The sequence below is a fragment of the Ambystoma mexicanum genome, chromosome 11 (assembly GCF_040938575.1).
Source record: "Ambystoma mexicanum isolate Mex_15411 chromosome 11, UKY_AmexF1_1, whole genome shotgun sequence".
Lineage (NCBI taxonomy): Eukaryota > Metazoa > Chordata > Amphibia > Caudata > Ambystomatidae > Ambystoma > Ambystoma mexicanum.
In genome coordinates, this window is record NC_090934.1 from 856,631,423 (window position 1) to 856,645,526 (window position 14,104).

Below are 14,104 nucleotides of genomic sequence, written 5' to 3' on the forward strand. Positions count from 1 at the left end.
GCTGGAGGCCTTTGCCCTGAGCAGAAGGTTCAGTGCATCTTCAAAGCTCCTGCTTTAATAAGTGTCCTTCACAGTTGCGACCTGCACCCCCTAGAAGCTGGCAGGTGCACCCTAACATAACCGCTGTCAGCAACCAGGCTGCAGCTAGCCTGCCCACAGCTGGCCTGTGTGAGGGACCTGGCTAATTGAGGACCTCTAGGTGGACACTTACATGTGTTTATAGGTTTCCCAGGGGACAAAGTGTTGGAACATCTAAAGTCATGGAAAGTGGCCTTGTGTAGCACGACTTCTGCCATGTTGGCGGCCTCTTGGCACTGAACCCTAAATTAACATTGCACATCCCTTTGATTATAATTCTGGTTTTGGCCATTCTGAATTCTCTTAGTCTCATCCGAGCCATTTTATTGGTAAATCATAATGACGGTACTGCAACTGCTAGATGACGCCGGATGCCAACACCTGTAAGTCCTGGGCTCGGCCTGCACTTCCTGGAGGTGAGCAAAGAGTGCTTAAGGGGGCGCTGTTCGTGAACGGCTGAATTGGGTGCTGTGAGAGCTTAGCTGGAACACACTGGGCACTAAGCGCTGTACTCGCTCGGTTTATTGTTCAACCGGCGTCTGGCTGCTGGTTTTCCTCCCTCATGTTCTCTGGCAGCACCGCTCACTCGCCATGGGGCAGTATAAGCACCGCACTAAGAACCAACGTATTATTTCATTATAGTGGTACTTTTGCAAGCCCAGCTCTTTAGCACACATTTTTTACTGGAGTCAGCTATCATTTTCCAAAGATCACTAATTTAAAAAAACACAAGGCTCCCAGAGAATTGCGGGTGCAGGCAGCCCACGGAGATCCTCCGGTTGTGCTATGTTTTCTACAAAGGTAAACACTGAGTTCTGGCCACAACATGCTCGGACTGTGTGACAAATCAAATTCCGGGGTACCAGTGGTGCAGGTGTGAATATCGATTTCTAAACCATCAATCAGCCCCACACATTGAATACACCAGAATGGATCTGAACAGATTGGATTAAACAAGCATACAATTAAAATGCTAAACCTCCTTGTCCAATTTTGGTAATGTGAACGGAACAGCAGGCTTATCTCTGTAAACGTCGTGGGTCGTTGGTTAGTTGCAGCACAGTGAATATTCTATTATTATCAATGATAAAAGGAGTGTCCAGTCAAGGTTGTAGAAAAGGTGCAAGTGTGCACGATAGCAAAAGAAGGTGTGCAGGAAGCACAGTAAAGTGGAAAAGGAAAGAGTGAAAAAGGCACAGAAGAGGAAAAGGTGCCAGAGTATAAGGTGAGGGGTTAAGAGGTCAGAGTGGTCGCACCTGGGAGGAGCAAATAACCTGGCGGTCTTGAAAGTCTCGGATACTACCCCCATGAAGGAACTGTACAGTGATAGTTACATCCTGACAAGAGAAACTTTTTTGGTTTGTTTGTTGAACTTTGTAAAGAGAGGCCTAGACTTGGGCAAGGGATCCCTGAGAGGCCTAACAGAAACTGTGTCTATTTGTTTGGAACTGGAAGGATCAAAGCTTGGGGAAGGGAACCCCAAGAGACCCAGAGACATTGTGAACCCTAGTGACTTACGGCAAGAGCCCTGCGTGGAAGGATCCAAGGGCAACCCTTTTTAATTTAACTATTTTGAACTGGCAAAACTACACCTATTCGTAGGACTACCTGACCCCAGCTGTGGTTTACATTTCCTTTATGAGTCACCATTTTTCCTTTAAGAAGATCCCCTATCACATTTGGTTTAAGAGTAATGACAAGCATAGGTTTGGGCACAAATGAACTTTGGTTATGGACTTGCGGACAATGACAGCCCGTCGAAGCATCAGTCAAGGGAACTATCCCCTTAGAGCTAGGGCCACGTAGGCATTACACCAACCCCACAGAGTTTGACAATAAAGGTTTTCAAAGTGTTAGAGTCTGTGTTTCTCTTGGTAGCATGCCCGTCTCACAGGTAACTCCCTTGTGCTACTAAGCCCCACCCATCTTCCTGTCTGGTGTGTTCAAAGCACCTCTCTGGTTAATGGTCCTCTCTGTGGTTTATAGTGATAATTTCGAATACCAAAATGTCGAAAGTCATAATTTCGAAAAAATAATATTGAAAAAAAAAAGATCGAATTTCTTTTTCACTACGTTTTTTATTCAAAAAGGGGGGGGTTCTCCACCCAGCCCCCCCTTTTTTGTTTTTTTTTTACTCGAGAAACCCCCCAAAAAATATATAAATTAAAAAATTAAGAATTCGATATTTTATTTTTCGACATTATTTTTTCGACATTATTGTCTTTTGACATTTTTTTTTCGAAATTATGACTGACCACCCCTCCCTGTGTGGTCCCTGTTAAAGTGGCAGGTCTCCCTTGAAGCTGCATCAAGAACAGACTCTCTGGCTCCTCCAAACCACATTCTCGTGCCTTATGAATGGGAACCCGCTAAAGGGGTGATCTACTGTCAACAACAGACCCAGACATGACTGGTCACTGCTTCTGATACTGAGAAGCGGGAGCTTGTTGGTTTTCCTGCTTCCTTTGGTATCCTCTGCAGCCAGGCCCTGTGTAGGCCTGTTTGAAGGACCCCCTGTTGGTATGATAATTGCTGCCAGCTTCTGCAGGGGAGTAACATCCTGACTTTTTTGTGCATTTCATAATTGTTATAAAAATGGAGATGGAGGATTCAGTTAGATAGTTAGGCAGGAGAGTTCAGGCTATACATCTATTAGGTTCAAGCTCCTATCCTGGACTCCGTACAACAGACTTTCCTGGAATCAAGGCCTTCCAGATTCTACATTCTGAAGCACTTTCAATAGTATACAACTGCAGGAAGTGAGGATGCTAAACATCTCGCTCCTTTATATAATGATGAAACATAACAATAATATAACTCAGGATGCTACAAGGGCCTAACAAAAGAGCCAGGCGGATCCATGGAGCCTTTTTCAGTTAATCAGGCTGACTATGGCAGCTGACCATGGCAAGGGGAAGGTTGGTCCTCCCCTTCCTGGAGTTGACATTTGCACTCCTCGGCTGTCACATTTCAACTAAATATGACAGGGACGGGCATGCCTGTAGACATTGCCCAGCCTGGAGTACACAATGTTATGCTTTGGTCATGATGTGAGCCTAGGAAAACATGTGCGGATTAGCCCCACACATTTTCCTGAGGTTGGTCTGCCATTATTCCATTTAATTAAACATGATTTAAAAAGCCCAGGCGAGTGCACGACCACCCTGCGGATGGTTGAATTTCTCACAGACTGTGAATATTTTAACCTCAATTAAAAAAAAACATTGTAACATGGCAGCCATAGAAATATAAGGACTCCACTTACATCTTCCACAGTGGAGGAAGCATTGCGTGGGGTAGGAGTAGATGCAACACTGACGCGGACGGCGAAAGGTAAGTTCAACAAAAATGCCAGATGGTGCACCAAGCCTGCAGGTTGCTCGGATCTGCAGTGCAACTGTGCTTGTTTGCTGTATTCTGAGCATCCTGATTGGCCGGGAGCACCACTTGTGTACTCATAAAACAACTCTTGAAAAAGCCAATCAGCTTCGGTTCATTTAAGTCAAGCGAAGCCTCAAATATCCTTAAAAATCATGGCATGATTAAAGGACAGCAATAATGTTCACACCATTGCAAGTGATAATAATCGTTAAAGTATGCAACATGAAAAAAGCACACACTTCTAACAAAGAAAGTAGAAAAATAGGACAAAACAAAGTTCCTGGCAATCCTAGGACCTCTAGAACTCTTGCCAATAAACTGATAGCAGTGGTAACCAATTGCAAATAAGTGCACACTGATGTTTCCCTTTCAGCCAATCACAATGCCAGAAGCATACAAAAGGCAGGACTAATGAGACATCACCAAGGCGGATGTGTATTCATACACACGTGCCATCGACTACTATACATACAACATTGGATTATGTAGAATTGGCATGGTCAAGGTTCATGCGGAAATTGGCATGGCCAAGCTGAGTGGGCCAGAAATGTGAGTGGGACCTGATTTTCAAAGTGCGAGGAGGGGATAGGCAAGACAGGGGAAGGGCCAGGAGGAAGGGTGTTGGGCTTTCCAGTGTAAGACGGCGAGTGTGGCGGGGTAGACTGTGTAAGCAGAATAGTAGAGGGAGTGAGGGGTGTAGTGGAGAAACGTAGAGCTGGATGATCCAGCAGGGGCTCGGGCCAGACCGGGCCTCACCTAGGGCTCTGGACTAGTGACCCCCCTCTCGGGCCAGTGCCTGCCCAAAGCAAAGCCGACCACAAGCCCCACCGGGTGCTCGCCCACTCAGATTGAAAAAAATGTAATAAAAATAATCGTGCTTGCGTCTGCTTTTCCCATCCTTGCTTGGCACTGTTACAACGCAGGCTGAAGGGGTGGTGCGGCCGCACAAGGACTTCCCCTCCAGCCCCCTACCGGCGCAGCAAATAAAGGGCATTTTGCAGTGGTAGAAGTGTACTGGATAAAGTAGTGGAGCTGTGGTCTCGGCAGGGGAGAGGGTAGTCGGAAGCATAGTGCAACATGTAGCAAGGTATTGCGGCCGGGGCATTGCAAAGGTCTAAGTGACTAGTAACTAAAGCTCCTATTACAATGTTACACTTGCACAGGGACCTGAATGGACAAATCCTCTGTATAGAATGGTGAATATGGTCGTAAAAAGAAGAGGAATGGTAAACAGAAAAAATGAAAGTAGTGGAACACTGCTCACGACCGTTCCTGCTCACTTCGATCACAGGCATTTTGCCTCTAGCTCACTGTCTTGCAAACGGGCCGATACTTAAGTTTGCATGACAATGAGCTCGAGGAAAATCACCATTGATTTGAAAAATCGGTCAAGCGATGCCATCCGTGAGGCAGGAAACACTGCGCCAGTTCCCCCACTCCCCGGCCCTACCTTCCTTTTTTGGGGATTTCTTACCATTTTGCCTGCCCGGCGCAGGGAAAATGGAAAGAAATGCACAAAAAGGAAAAAACGAGTGTGGCGGGGGTGGCCAGAGTGCACCGGGGGCCGCATTTCTTTGTTTTCCTTTTTGGGCATTTATTTTGATTTTTGCCCAAATATGAAAGAAAAAATGTCACCCCGATGGCGGCTCGGGTACGCTTTGATCGTTGTCAGCATACAGCTAAGATCCAAGACTGTGCTTGCATTTACCTGGGCTGAGATAATGTTTAAGGCGCACAATAATATGGAGTGGTGAGAGTGAAGATCAATGAGGCGTATGACAGAGCATGCCTCCTTACTAACATTGAGATCTCCCAACACATACCGCCGATAGCACAGGAGTAGAGCGCTCGCTTTGATAGCTGTGCAAAGCCTGCTGATGCAGGTTCCAATCCCAGCAGGGCCAAACTCATCCTTCCGAGGTCGGTAAATGAGCACCACACAACGTGTGGAATAATAAGCAGTGCTCATATGCCTGAGGGTTCGTAGCGCTATATAAATGCTAAATTATTATTATTATTTTATATATAGATAACTTGTTGCAGGCCAAGGTGTGGCAGGTTTCACAGTCAAAGTATTAATAGTTTGCTGCATGATCAATACAAGGTTCACTATTGCATTAGGATCACAACATTAAGGGACAGGATTTGACTGAGCTAAGAGGTAAGGGGTTAGGTAGTGTGCAATGAGCATGTGGGGTCTTCCACAGGCTATTCACTTATCGCTCTGGCCGGGCCCGGCCCGTGGTGGGCTCCTAGAGTCAGGCCTGGCCCCCACGCTCGGCCCCACCCATGAATTCCCAGGCTCGCTCAGCTCTAGGGATACGGCCTGGCTTGGGCTGGGCGGTGTATTGACTGGGCTAGGATAGGTGGGCAAGACAAAAGAGGAGACGAAGCCGCCATTGAGGGAATTGGCCTGGGAGGTTGCTCCACTAGTGTGCCCTGATGAAGACGGCTATCAGCTTTCTCTACTTTTTTCTTCCTTTTTTTCTATCCGATTAGATTGGTTTTCTGACTGTCGAAAAACGTTGAGGATGATATCTTATGAATGCGATACTCGTGGTAGGCACTTAGCACTTTTCGACAAACCTTTTGCACTGACTTCCTCTGTCCAACTGTTTTAGAAATACAGTGGGTATGTGTATTACATCTAGCAGTGCTTGATCAGTTTTTTAGTTTTTTTCTAGAGCTTTTTGGATATATGTATTTTAACATGCATTTTAGAAAATGTTATTGTGTGGACTAATAAAATGGTTTTTATTGTGACTTTTGTACAAATTGAATAAAATATGTGAATTTGAGTTCTGACCTGTCTATGCCTCCTACCGCCCATCTACCCTTCTGAGTCATTTAATATTTTGAATCTTTGTATTCTTCCGTGTGACCCCTAACTCCCCCCTTTTCTTGCATAGTTCCCCTGGTCCACTGTGTAGGGGATACCCATCCTAATTGCTATTCTAAACTGAGAGTGCACCAGGAGTTGGGGTGCTAGCGAATGTCTGTGTGGAAATGCGCCAGCCTGGATGGGACAATGGTGAGGAGTGGCCAGGATTTACAGGCGCAAGAGCTTTTTACCACCGGTTAGTGGGACACCGCGTGGCCTAATGCGCCCCTTTCCTGAAAAATGGTTTGTCAAAAAACAGAATGCACTACGGTTGGTAAATTCTGGGCCGAGTGCCACTTTTTACTGCGTTGCTGCTCGCTAATAGGAAGCGGAACCATTTAAATTGCGAGTTAACAAGCAAGGCATGGTTAAGCATGTTCCAGAGGAGAGGCGAATTGGGAAAAAGGACAAGTGGGTGCATTTCGCGGTCTAAAGGGTGCTCCCTCAGGCTGGGAGTGGGGCGGTGGGGAGGGGGTGCGTCTGGGGGTTGCAGTAAAACGTCAGAATAGGAATAGGAAACTAGAGGGCGGAGTGAGGAAAAGGTAACACTAGAAAGCAGGTGCTCGGTGGAAGGGGAGGCGAGGGAATGGAGCAGTACACAGCAGAAGACGTGGAGTAGACACACAAAAGCGTCGGATAATATCGTGTCTGCAGGGAATGAGCAAACGGGGTCCTTGTCTGCCCTCGGAGCCCGTGCTCCTATGTCTGTAGATGCAGACGGCCACGCGCGCGCGCACGCGCACACACACACACACCTGCGGCCTCCCCTGGGCCTCTGTCCCCAAGGCACTCGGGATGAGCTCATGAACGCAGGCCCTTCTCGCATTCTCTCTTTCTCTTCAGGGACGCGGGTAAGCGAGAAGCGACAGATCTCTCTGCGCGCGCGCGTGCATGCATCGCCGCTGCACTCTTTGAACGCGTGCGCTCTTTCAGCAATTCTGACATGCCTCGTTCCCTGACACCCCCCCCCCCCAATCTGGTCTATGCTCTCGCGCCTTCTCCCTTAATTGCCTCTGTGCATCATCTCATCCTCCCCCTTTCGACCTTACCTCCTTCTTCTCCCTCGCTCTATTACCTCTCTTTTTCTCAGCATGTTCACCCCTGTCCCCTCACTCTGTTCCACCCCACCCTCTGCGTCTCTTTAGTACCCCTATGACTGTATATATTCATCTGTTGTTCTCCGGTGTAATGCCACGTCCCCAGTCGCCGGAGCAATGGCGGAATACACAAGACAAACAGACCACACTAGCCAAATAGCAGGCGCCAGGACACAGCCCTCCCAAAAAGTAACGCTTAATTTATGGGATAGGGGCTAGTGGCACAGGTGACAGCTGTGAGCCATGGAGACCTTGCTCGTATCCTGGCTTCCAGACTTTAACAAACTGTGTGATCCTGTGCACATTTGGCCAATCACCCTATGCGTCGGTCCATCCATGAAAAACAGACAGGTTCGCGCCCAGAGCCATCCATCAGATTGCAAGCACGAGGAATGACATCACAGCCTGGTTTCATATAGTGCGTGTGGTTTTGCCGCACTGCAAATAAAAAGGGACTCGAAAGGCGCTCTTTTAGTGCCATTGAAAGGATGAGAGGCAGGCCTGTGACCCGCAGGTCGCCCATGCGCCAGCAGCAGACGCTTAATGCATTGCGCAATTTCTCCAGATTATAAACATTGCTCACTGCCCTGGGGGCATGTGTGGGGGAGTTGGGGGGGGGGGGTCGAAGAATGCTGGAGCGCACCTGAACTGGTAACACGAGGCACTCTACTCACTCCCTCATTGCCATGTGACACATGCACCTAGAACATGTGATGTGCATTTATGGTGCATTTTCCAGCATGCTTGTGAGAGCATATTGAATAAAAAATATAAGAAAGTGCCAGAGGATTTACAGGCTGTTTTTCTCTGCAGCACTTCAGTTATGTGCACACTATAAAACCATGAGGCTGCCAGGAAGCGCAGGGAACAGAACAGAAAACACAGGGCCCAGAGAAAAGGGAGGCGGGGCCCGGGGAAGAGTCATGCCAGGCTAAGGATAGGCTTGTCAAAAGTGTACAAAATGCAGCGGTAACATTCGGTTTTATTTTATTTATTTAGTGTTATACAGTTAACAAAAGGTCAACTTTTAATGAAATCTTTTTTTAGCCACCGATCGATAACACAATCCAAACGGTATTCTCAAATCCGTACAATAGAATAAAAAAGCTAAAACATACATGACTTTAACATTTCCTCAATTACTTTCCAAAATGTCATCATAGTGAAGCTACAGGCATCAGTATTCCCATTCATTAACAACTCCCAAATGAAAGTGGTATTGTGTTCTCCACATAGACCCAAGCTGATAGGTGCTTCTCCCTCAGACCCGATAAAGCGGAAACAGCCTACCAAAACATGGTTTGCAGTTTCAATGATGTTTTCTCGACAGAGCCGACATTGTCTTTCCTGCCTAGGAATACCAATATATGCCCCAAAATGGTCAAAAGTAAGCACAGCATTACATTGAAATCCCAGGAAGGTCCAGACAGTGTAATTGCCAAGAAAATGGCTAGTATACTGGGGTACTCCTACTCGCCCCATGTCTTGTACTGCATACAGATCTGCGGTAGCTTTGCTCACGAGATCAACAAGACGTGGTTCTCTAATATGGTCGCGAAGGGTCGCGCGCAAGCACCGCGGGCACCCAATATAAGAAAGCTCCATGGGGTCTTCAGAGGTCCTGGCGAGCCACAACCTTGAGATATCTACAAGTTTCAAGAGAACACTAGTTTTCTCCTCAATCAAGACATCCCTCAAGTACCACTGCAAGGTACCCGGAGAGGCATTCGCAGCTTTCCAGTACTTGCGTCGACAACCGAGATTTATCTTGGCAGGGATAGGCTTCATATTACATTCCAACAGAAAAAACTCAGCAGGTGCGTTCTTGTTCAAACGCAAACGCCTACAAAAAAATACGCCTCTCCAAGAGCGCCAATGCCCGGATCACCTTCAACCCCAGTCTTCAAACCCATATAACATTTTCGGTACGGTTTTGGTGAGGTATAACCTAATAATTGCCCCAACTGAGTATCTTCCAGCTTTAAAGGAAAAGGATGTAATTGCACCAGTTACCTGGGCGGTCTTCTGCTGGACCTATCCTAGATGCAATTTACCATCCAGTTTAGCGTTCACAATAACTCCCAGATATTTCTAGGCGCTTACCAACTCTATGCAATCTCCATTCAACATCCAGTGGCAAGCTTTACGACTCTTGGCTGTGCTTTGGTTAGGGTAGAAGGCCATGATCTTAGTCTTGTTGGTGTTAATCTTTAATGTGTTAAGCAGAGCATATCATATAGTTTATCCAACGAAATCTACAGTCCCTTGTAAGTCAAATCTAATGAGGCCACGTCATCGCGTAGGTAAGCCACTGATTGACGACCTTACCCAACTTAGGTGGAATAGAGATAGAGTTCGTGATTCCCTCCCGCAAATCAGCCAGATAGATATTTAAAAAATCTGCAATCTGGGGGTGAGTATCAAGCCGCTTAAGACCTGTATTTGTTGCAAGTGATTCATCTATACTCTTACTCCAGTGCCCTCATGTGAGGCAATGATCATAGTTAACAGGCCCTGAGGTGTTTCATTTTCCTAGCTCCAGCCAAAGCCTAGTCCTACCAACGTATCGAAGGCTGCACTATAGTCAACAAAGGCCGCAAAGATGAGTTGCTTCCGTATTAACCAGGCTTGTGATATGATGGTTATGAGTCACAGCCCATTGGTGGTGGTATTGGATCCCCTTCTGATTGAGTGGTATGATATCTTTGGCAATTACCCAACAATTTAGCTACATTTTTGCTGAGGAATCAAGCATTGCCAAGAGTCAATAACTACATGGATCATGCCTGATGCCTTTTTTGAATACCGGGACTATCATGCTATGCCCTCACGTTGAAGGAAGACACTGGGCTATGCTAATCAATTTAAAAAGTCAATGCTGGGCACCCGCCCAAGCAAATGGATGGTCCTTAATACTTTGGTTGCATAGGCTATCTGGGCCGGGAGCTCAGAAGACTTACATGTCCCAATAATGTTAATTAAGTCAGTATGTTCCAAACCATACTCCCATCGTACATCTAGCATGTTGGAGGGATGAACGATAGAGGTCGGAGATACACCCAGCCTTGCCTGGATATGCTTGACCAAATCAGACTCCGACACATCAAAAACAACCCCACCACAACCTTTGGTGGAAAGAATACTCCTCCAAAAGGTTCTAGTATCGTTTACTGAGGCACAGTACACTAGTCTCCACCATGTGTCACACTGGAGGGAATATTTATTCTTTTTCAACCACGAGCGGTAATTGGATCGAAATCTTGGTGACTAACTGGCCATGGAGTTTGGGTGAGTGGAGCTCATTGGCAATCTTACGCAGCACTGATCTGAGCCGCTGATTCCTATTTCTCATTACCTTATCTTAGTCTGGGTGAGGTTCCGCCCTGATCAGGTTAACTCCCTCATTAAAGAACCTTCTCTTACGTAGCTCAGTCTAGACTAGAGCTTATCGCCTACACACAGTTCTCATACCTGGAAATCCCAATATTTGCCATTTCATTAGTCATCAGCACTACTGACAATAGTTCACAGTCTGATGTGTGTTTCATGAGTGGGCCATTGGCCAACCTACCCACCAACTGTATATTATTGGGGGTGCAAGTAATGCCATTAAGAAGGTTGTTAACCCTGAGTATCCCTTGCTCTCCACAGCAAATGGGAGTGTGGGGGGACGAGTCATGGCAGGCTAAGGATAGGCTTGTCAAAAGTGTAAAACATGCAGGGTTCAAATAAAATAAAATTCGGTTTTACAGAGATGACTAGGAACTGCTGACAAAAACTAAAAATATATGTTTGTGCCTTACCAATGAAGGGGTGGCCGATACAGTGTGTCACTACTATTACAGGAGTACACGCTAATCCTAAACCAAATGCCAGGACAAATGCCATCAATATTAAATATATTGTCATGTGATGCAAAGCACACCACTGTTCCTGTGTTAGTTAATTAAAAGAAAAATCAGAATTGATATAAAATGCAGATGTGCCAAACCACATGCCAGATTCAGTTGAATATTCTGGTCTGTCAGTTTGAAAATGGTCATTTCAATGTTCACACTATCAAGCCTTTTAATAACAGAACCAGTTCATCACATACATATTTATTGTTTGCTTGTTAGGTGCTTATACAGCAAGTAAAATACTGCTTGAAAGCACCCACAGGGCGAAGGGAGGGAACAAGGGCGTGAAACACATTCCAAAACACGATATTTAAGAGCAGTGGGAGGAAAAGGAAAAAAGGATGAACCTACTATGCCCTGAGTATTCAGAATGTGAAAGTGCAGCAAGTAAGAGGGCAGAGGGGGTAAGTGCTGGGGAGCCCAAGCTCATGGGTGAGCTTTAGATGAAGTGGTATGATTCTTGAGTGCTACAGGCTAGATCCACGTTAGGTGTAAGTGTGAACCTCCGGGGCGCAGGGTGTGCCAAGGCAGGTGCTGAGGGAAGACAGGAGCTGGGCCGATTGGGTGTGGGAGGCCAGGGGCCCCGAGGATGCATAAAGGCCCCATACACCAATCACAGCAACTGTGGGATTAGCAGAGGAGAGTGGAAGGGAAGGAAGAGATAAAGAGGAAAGTCTTAAGGAGCTCCAGAATTTAAGAAAGTCCTGCTTAAGGCAGAGAGGGAGGGGGAGTCTGTTCGAGGGGAAGGCTGTTGCATGGGAGGGAGCCAGCTGAGGAAAGAGAATGACCACCTACCCTCTGTTTTGCAAAACACCTTACACACAAAGAGTTGGTGCCAGAGGAATGTAGTGGTCTAGAGGGAGAGTATTTAGTAAAATTAAGTTGAAGATAGTGTGGTCCCCGGGCCCAGACAACCTTGTGGATGCTGCAGAGGGATTTGTATTTAATCTGTGCAACAACCGGGAGCTAGTGAAGACTTTTTTGGGCAGGAGAGATGCGGTCCCTGGGCTTAAGGCCTAGGATAAATCTTGCTGCCCTATTCTGGATTAGCTAGAGGGGGCGCAGAGTGGAAGAAAGTAATTCATGAGGAGGCTATTGCATTAGTCAAGCCTAGAGAGAACCAGGGCTTGGGTAAAGTGAGAAAAGGGAGAATTCCTTTGAAGAGGAAGACCTGAAAGTGGCACTTCTTGGCAATGCCCTGAGTGTGAGGGAGAAGTAGAGAGAGGAGTCGAAGATGACTCCATGTTTTTTGGTTTCACAAGAAGGAGCAGGGGAACAGCCCAAGGAGGAAGGGCAGAGTGAAGGGAAGAATGAGGGAGCTGGGGGTCCCAATGGGAGGGATCTCAGTTTTACAGGTGTTGAAGCAGAGATCGTTGGAGGTGCACCAGGACTGGATGGAAGATAGGCAGTCAGGGAAGATGGAGGGTGCAAGAGGGTCAGCAGGAAGTTTGAAAAAGAGCTGTGTGTCGTCTGCGTAACACTGGAAGTTGGAAGAGAAGGAGGAGATGAGGCATGCAAGCAGAGCAAGGTGGATGTTAAAGACGCAAGGGTAGAAGGTAGAAACCTGGGGGACATCACAGATGGAGAAGGAAGTAGGAGAGGAAAAGGTGCCCAGGATGACTTGGGAAGAGCGGTCAGTAAAGAATGATGTCAGTCAGTCCAATGCCCGTTCCGAGATATGAATGGTATCATGGAGCCTTTGTATGACGATGGAATGGTTGACTGTGTCAAAGGCAGAGGAGAGATCTAGAAGGATGGGGACAGCTGGGGAGTTGGAGACCAGAGATGCAAACAGTTCTTCACTGGTGTCCAGAAGAGCAGTTTCCGTGCCTTTGGATGCTCGGAATCCAGATTGATGGTCATGGAGACCACCAACAAGTTTGGTCTGTGAGTTGATTAGGGGCAATGGCATCTTCTCCAGCAGCTTCCCCCAAAAGGGGGTGATGGAAATATGGCGGTAGTTGGCAGGGCAGGTAGGGTCTGCTGAAGGTTTTTTAAGGTGTGGGAGCACAAGGGAGTGCGTAAGGGAGGAGGGGAAAGATCCAGTGTCAAAAAAGTGATTGCCAAAATCAGCGAGTTCAGGGGCAAGAGAGCCAATGTTATCCTTGATGGTCCTGGATGAGCAAGGGGAAACCTGTTAAGAATAGATGTTCATGGAGCTGACAACTCTGGTATCTTCTTCAGGTGTGACAGAGGAGAAGCAGGAGAAGGAGGAGGATGGGGGCCAAGGGAGGTAAGGGGGTGTGTGATGGGTTGTGAGGGTGTGTAGCAAAGTTGATCAGGATGTCCTGAGTTTTGGTGGTGAAGTGTGTGGCCAGTGCGTTGCAGAGGGCCTGGGAAGGAGAAGGGGAGGAGAAGACTGCAGAAGGGTTGGCTAGTTCCCTGCATATCTTGAAAAGTTCAGCCGTGTTGTTGGGCGCACTGGAAACCCATGCCTGTATGTGAGCTCTTTTCTTGGCATGGTTGGAGAGTCTGTATTGCCTTTGGAGCAGATGGCAGGCCAGTTTGTGAGAGGATGAGCCTGAGGTTTGCCACTTCTGTTCTGCCGCACTGCACTTTCATTTCAGGGCAGCACGTTCTGAGTAATACCAGGTGTTATGCTTAGAGGCAGGTCTCAGGCAAATCCTCATGACTGGGGCAAGAATGTCAAGAGTATTGGTGGAGGTTGCTGATGGCAGAGTCAGAGGTAGAATCAGAGGTAGTGGGGTTGGGGGAATGAAGATGGAAGCAAAGGCAGCAGCTGACACTCATTGCATCGCGCGGATATT

At 47.1% G+C, this 14,104-nt stretch overlaps 1 protein-coding gene across 3 annotated transcripts in view; it reads right to left on the bottom strand.

Annotated features, from left to right (window-relative positions):
- The window catches only part of SYT7 (synaptotagmin 7), a 1,118,786-nt gene that overhangs the window by 863,015 nt on the left and 241,667 nt on the right, over positions 1-14,104 (bottom strand). Inside the window, exon 1 of one of the 3 annotated variants that reach the window (XM_069623884.1) lies at positions 7,096-7,183. The exons of the other annotated variants lie outside the window; for them this stretch is intronic. The gene's annotated coding sequence lies outside the window, so the exon portion shown is untranslated. Of the gene's footprint in view, positions 1-7,095; positions 7,184-14,104 lie in introns of those variants that run through there. 3 annotated transcript variants of the gene reach the window in all.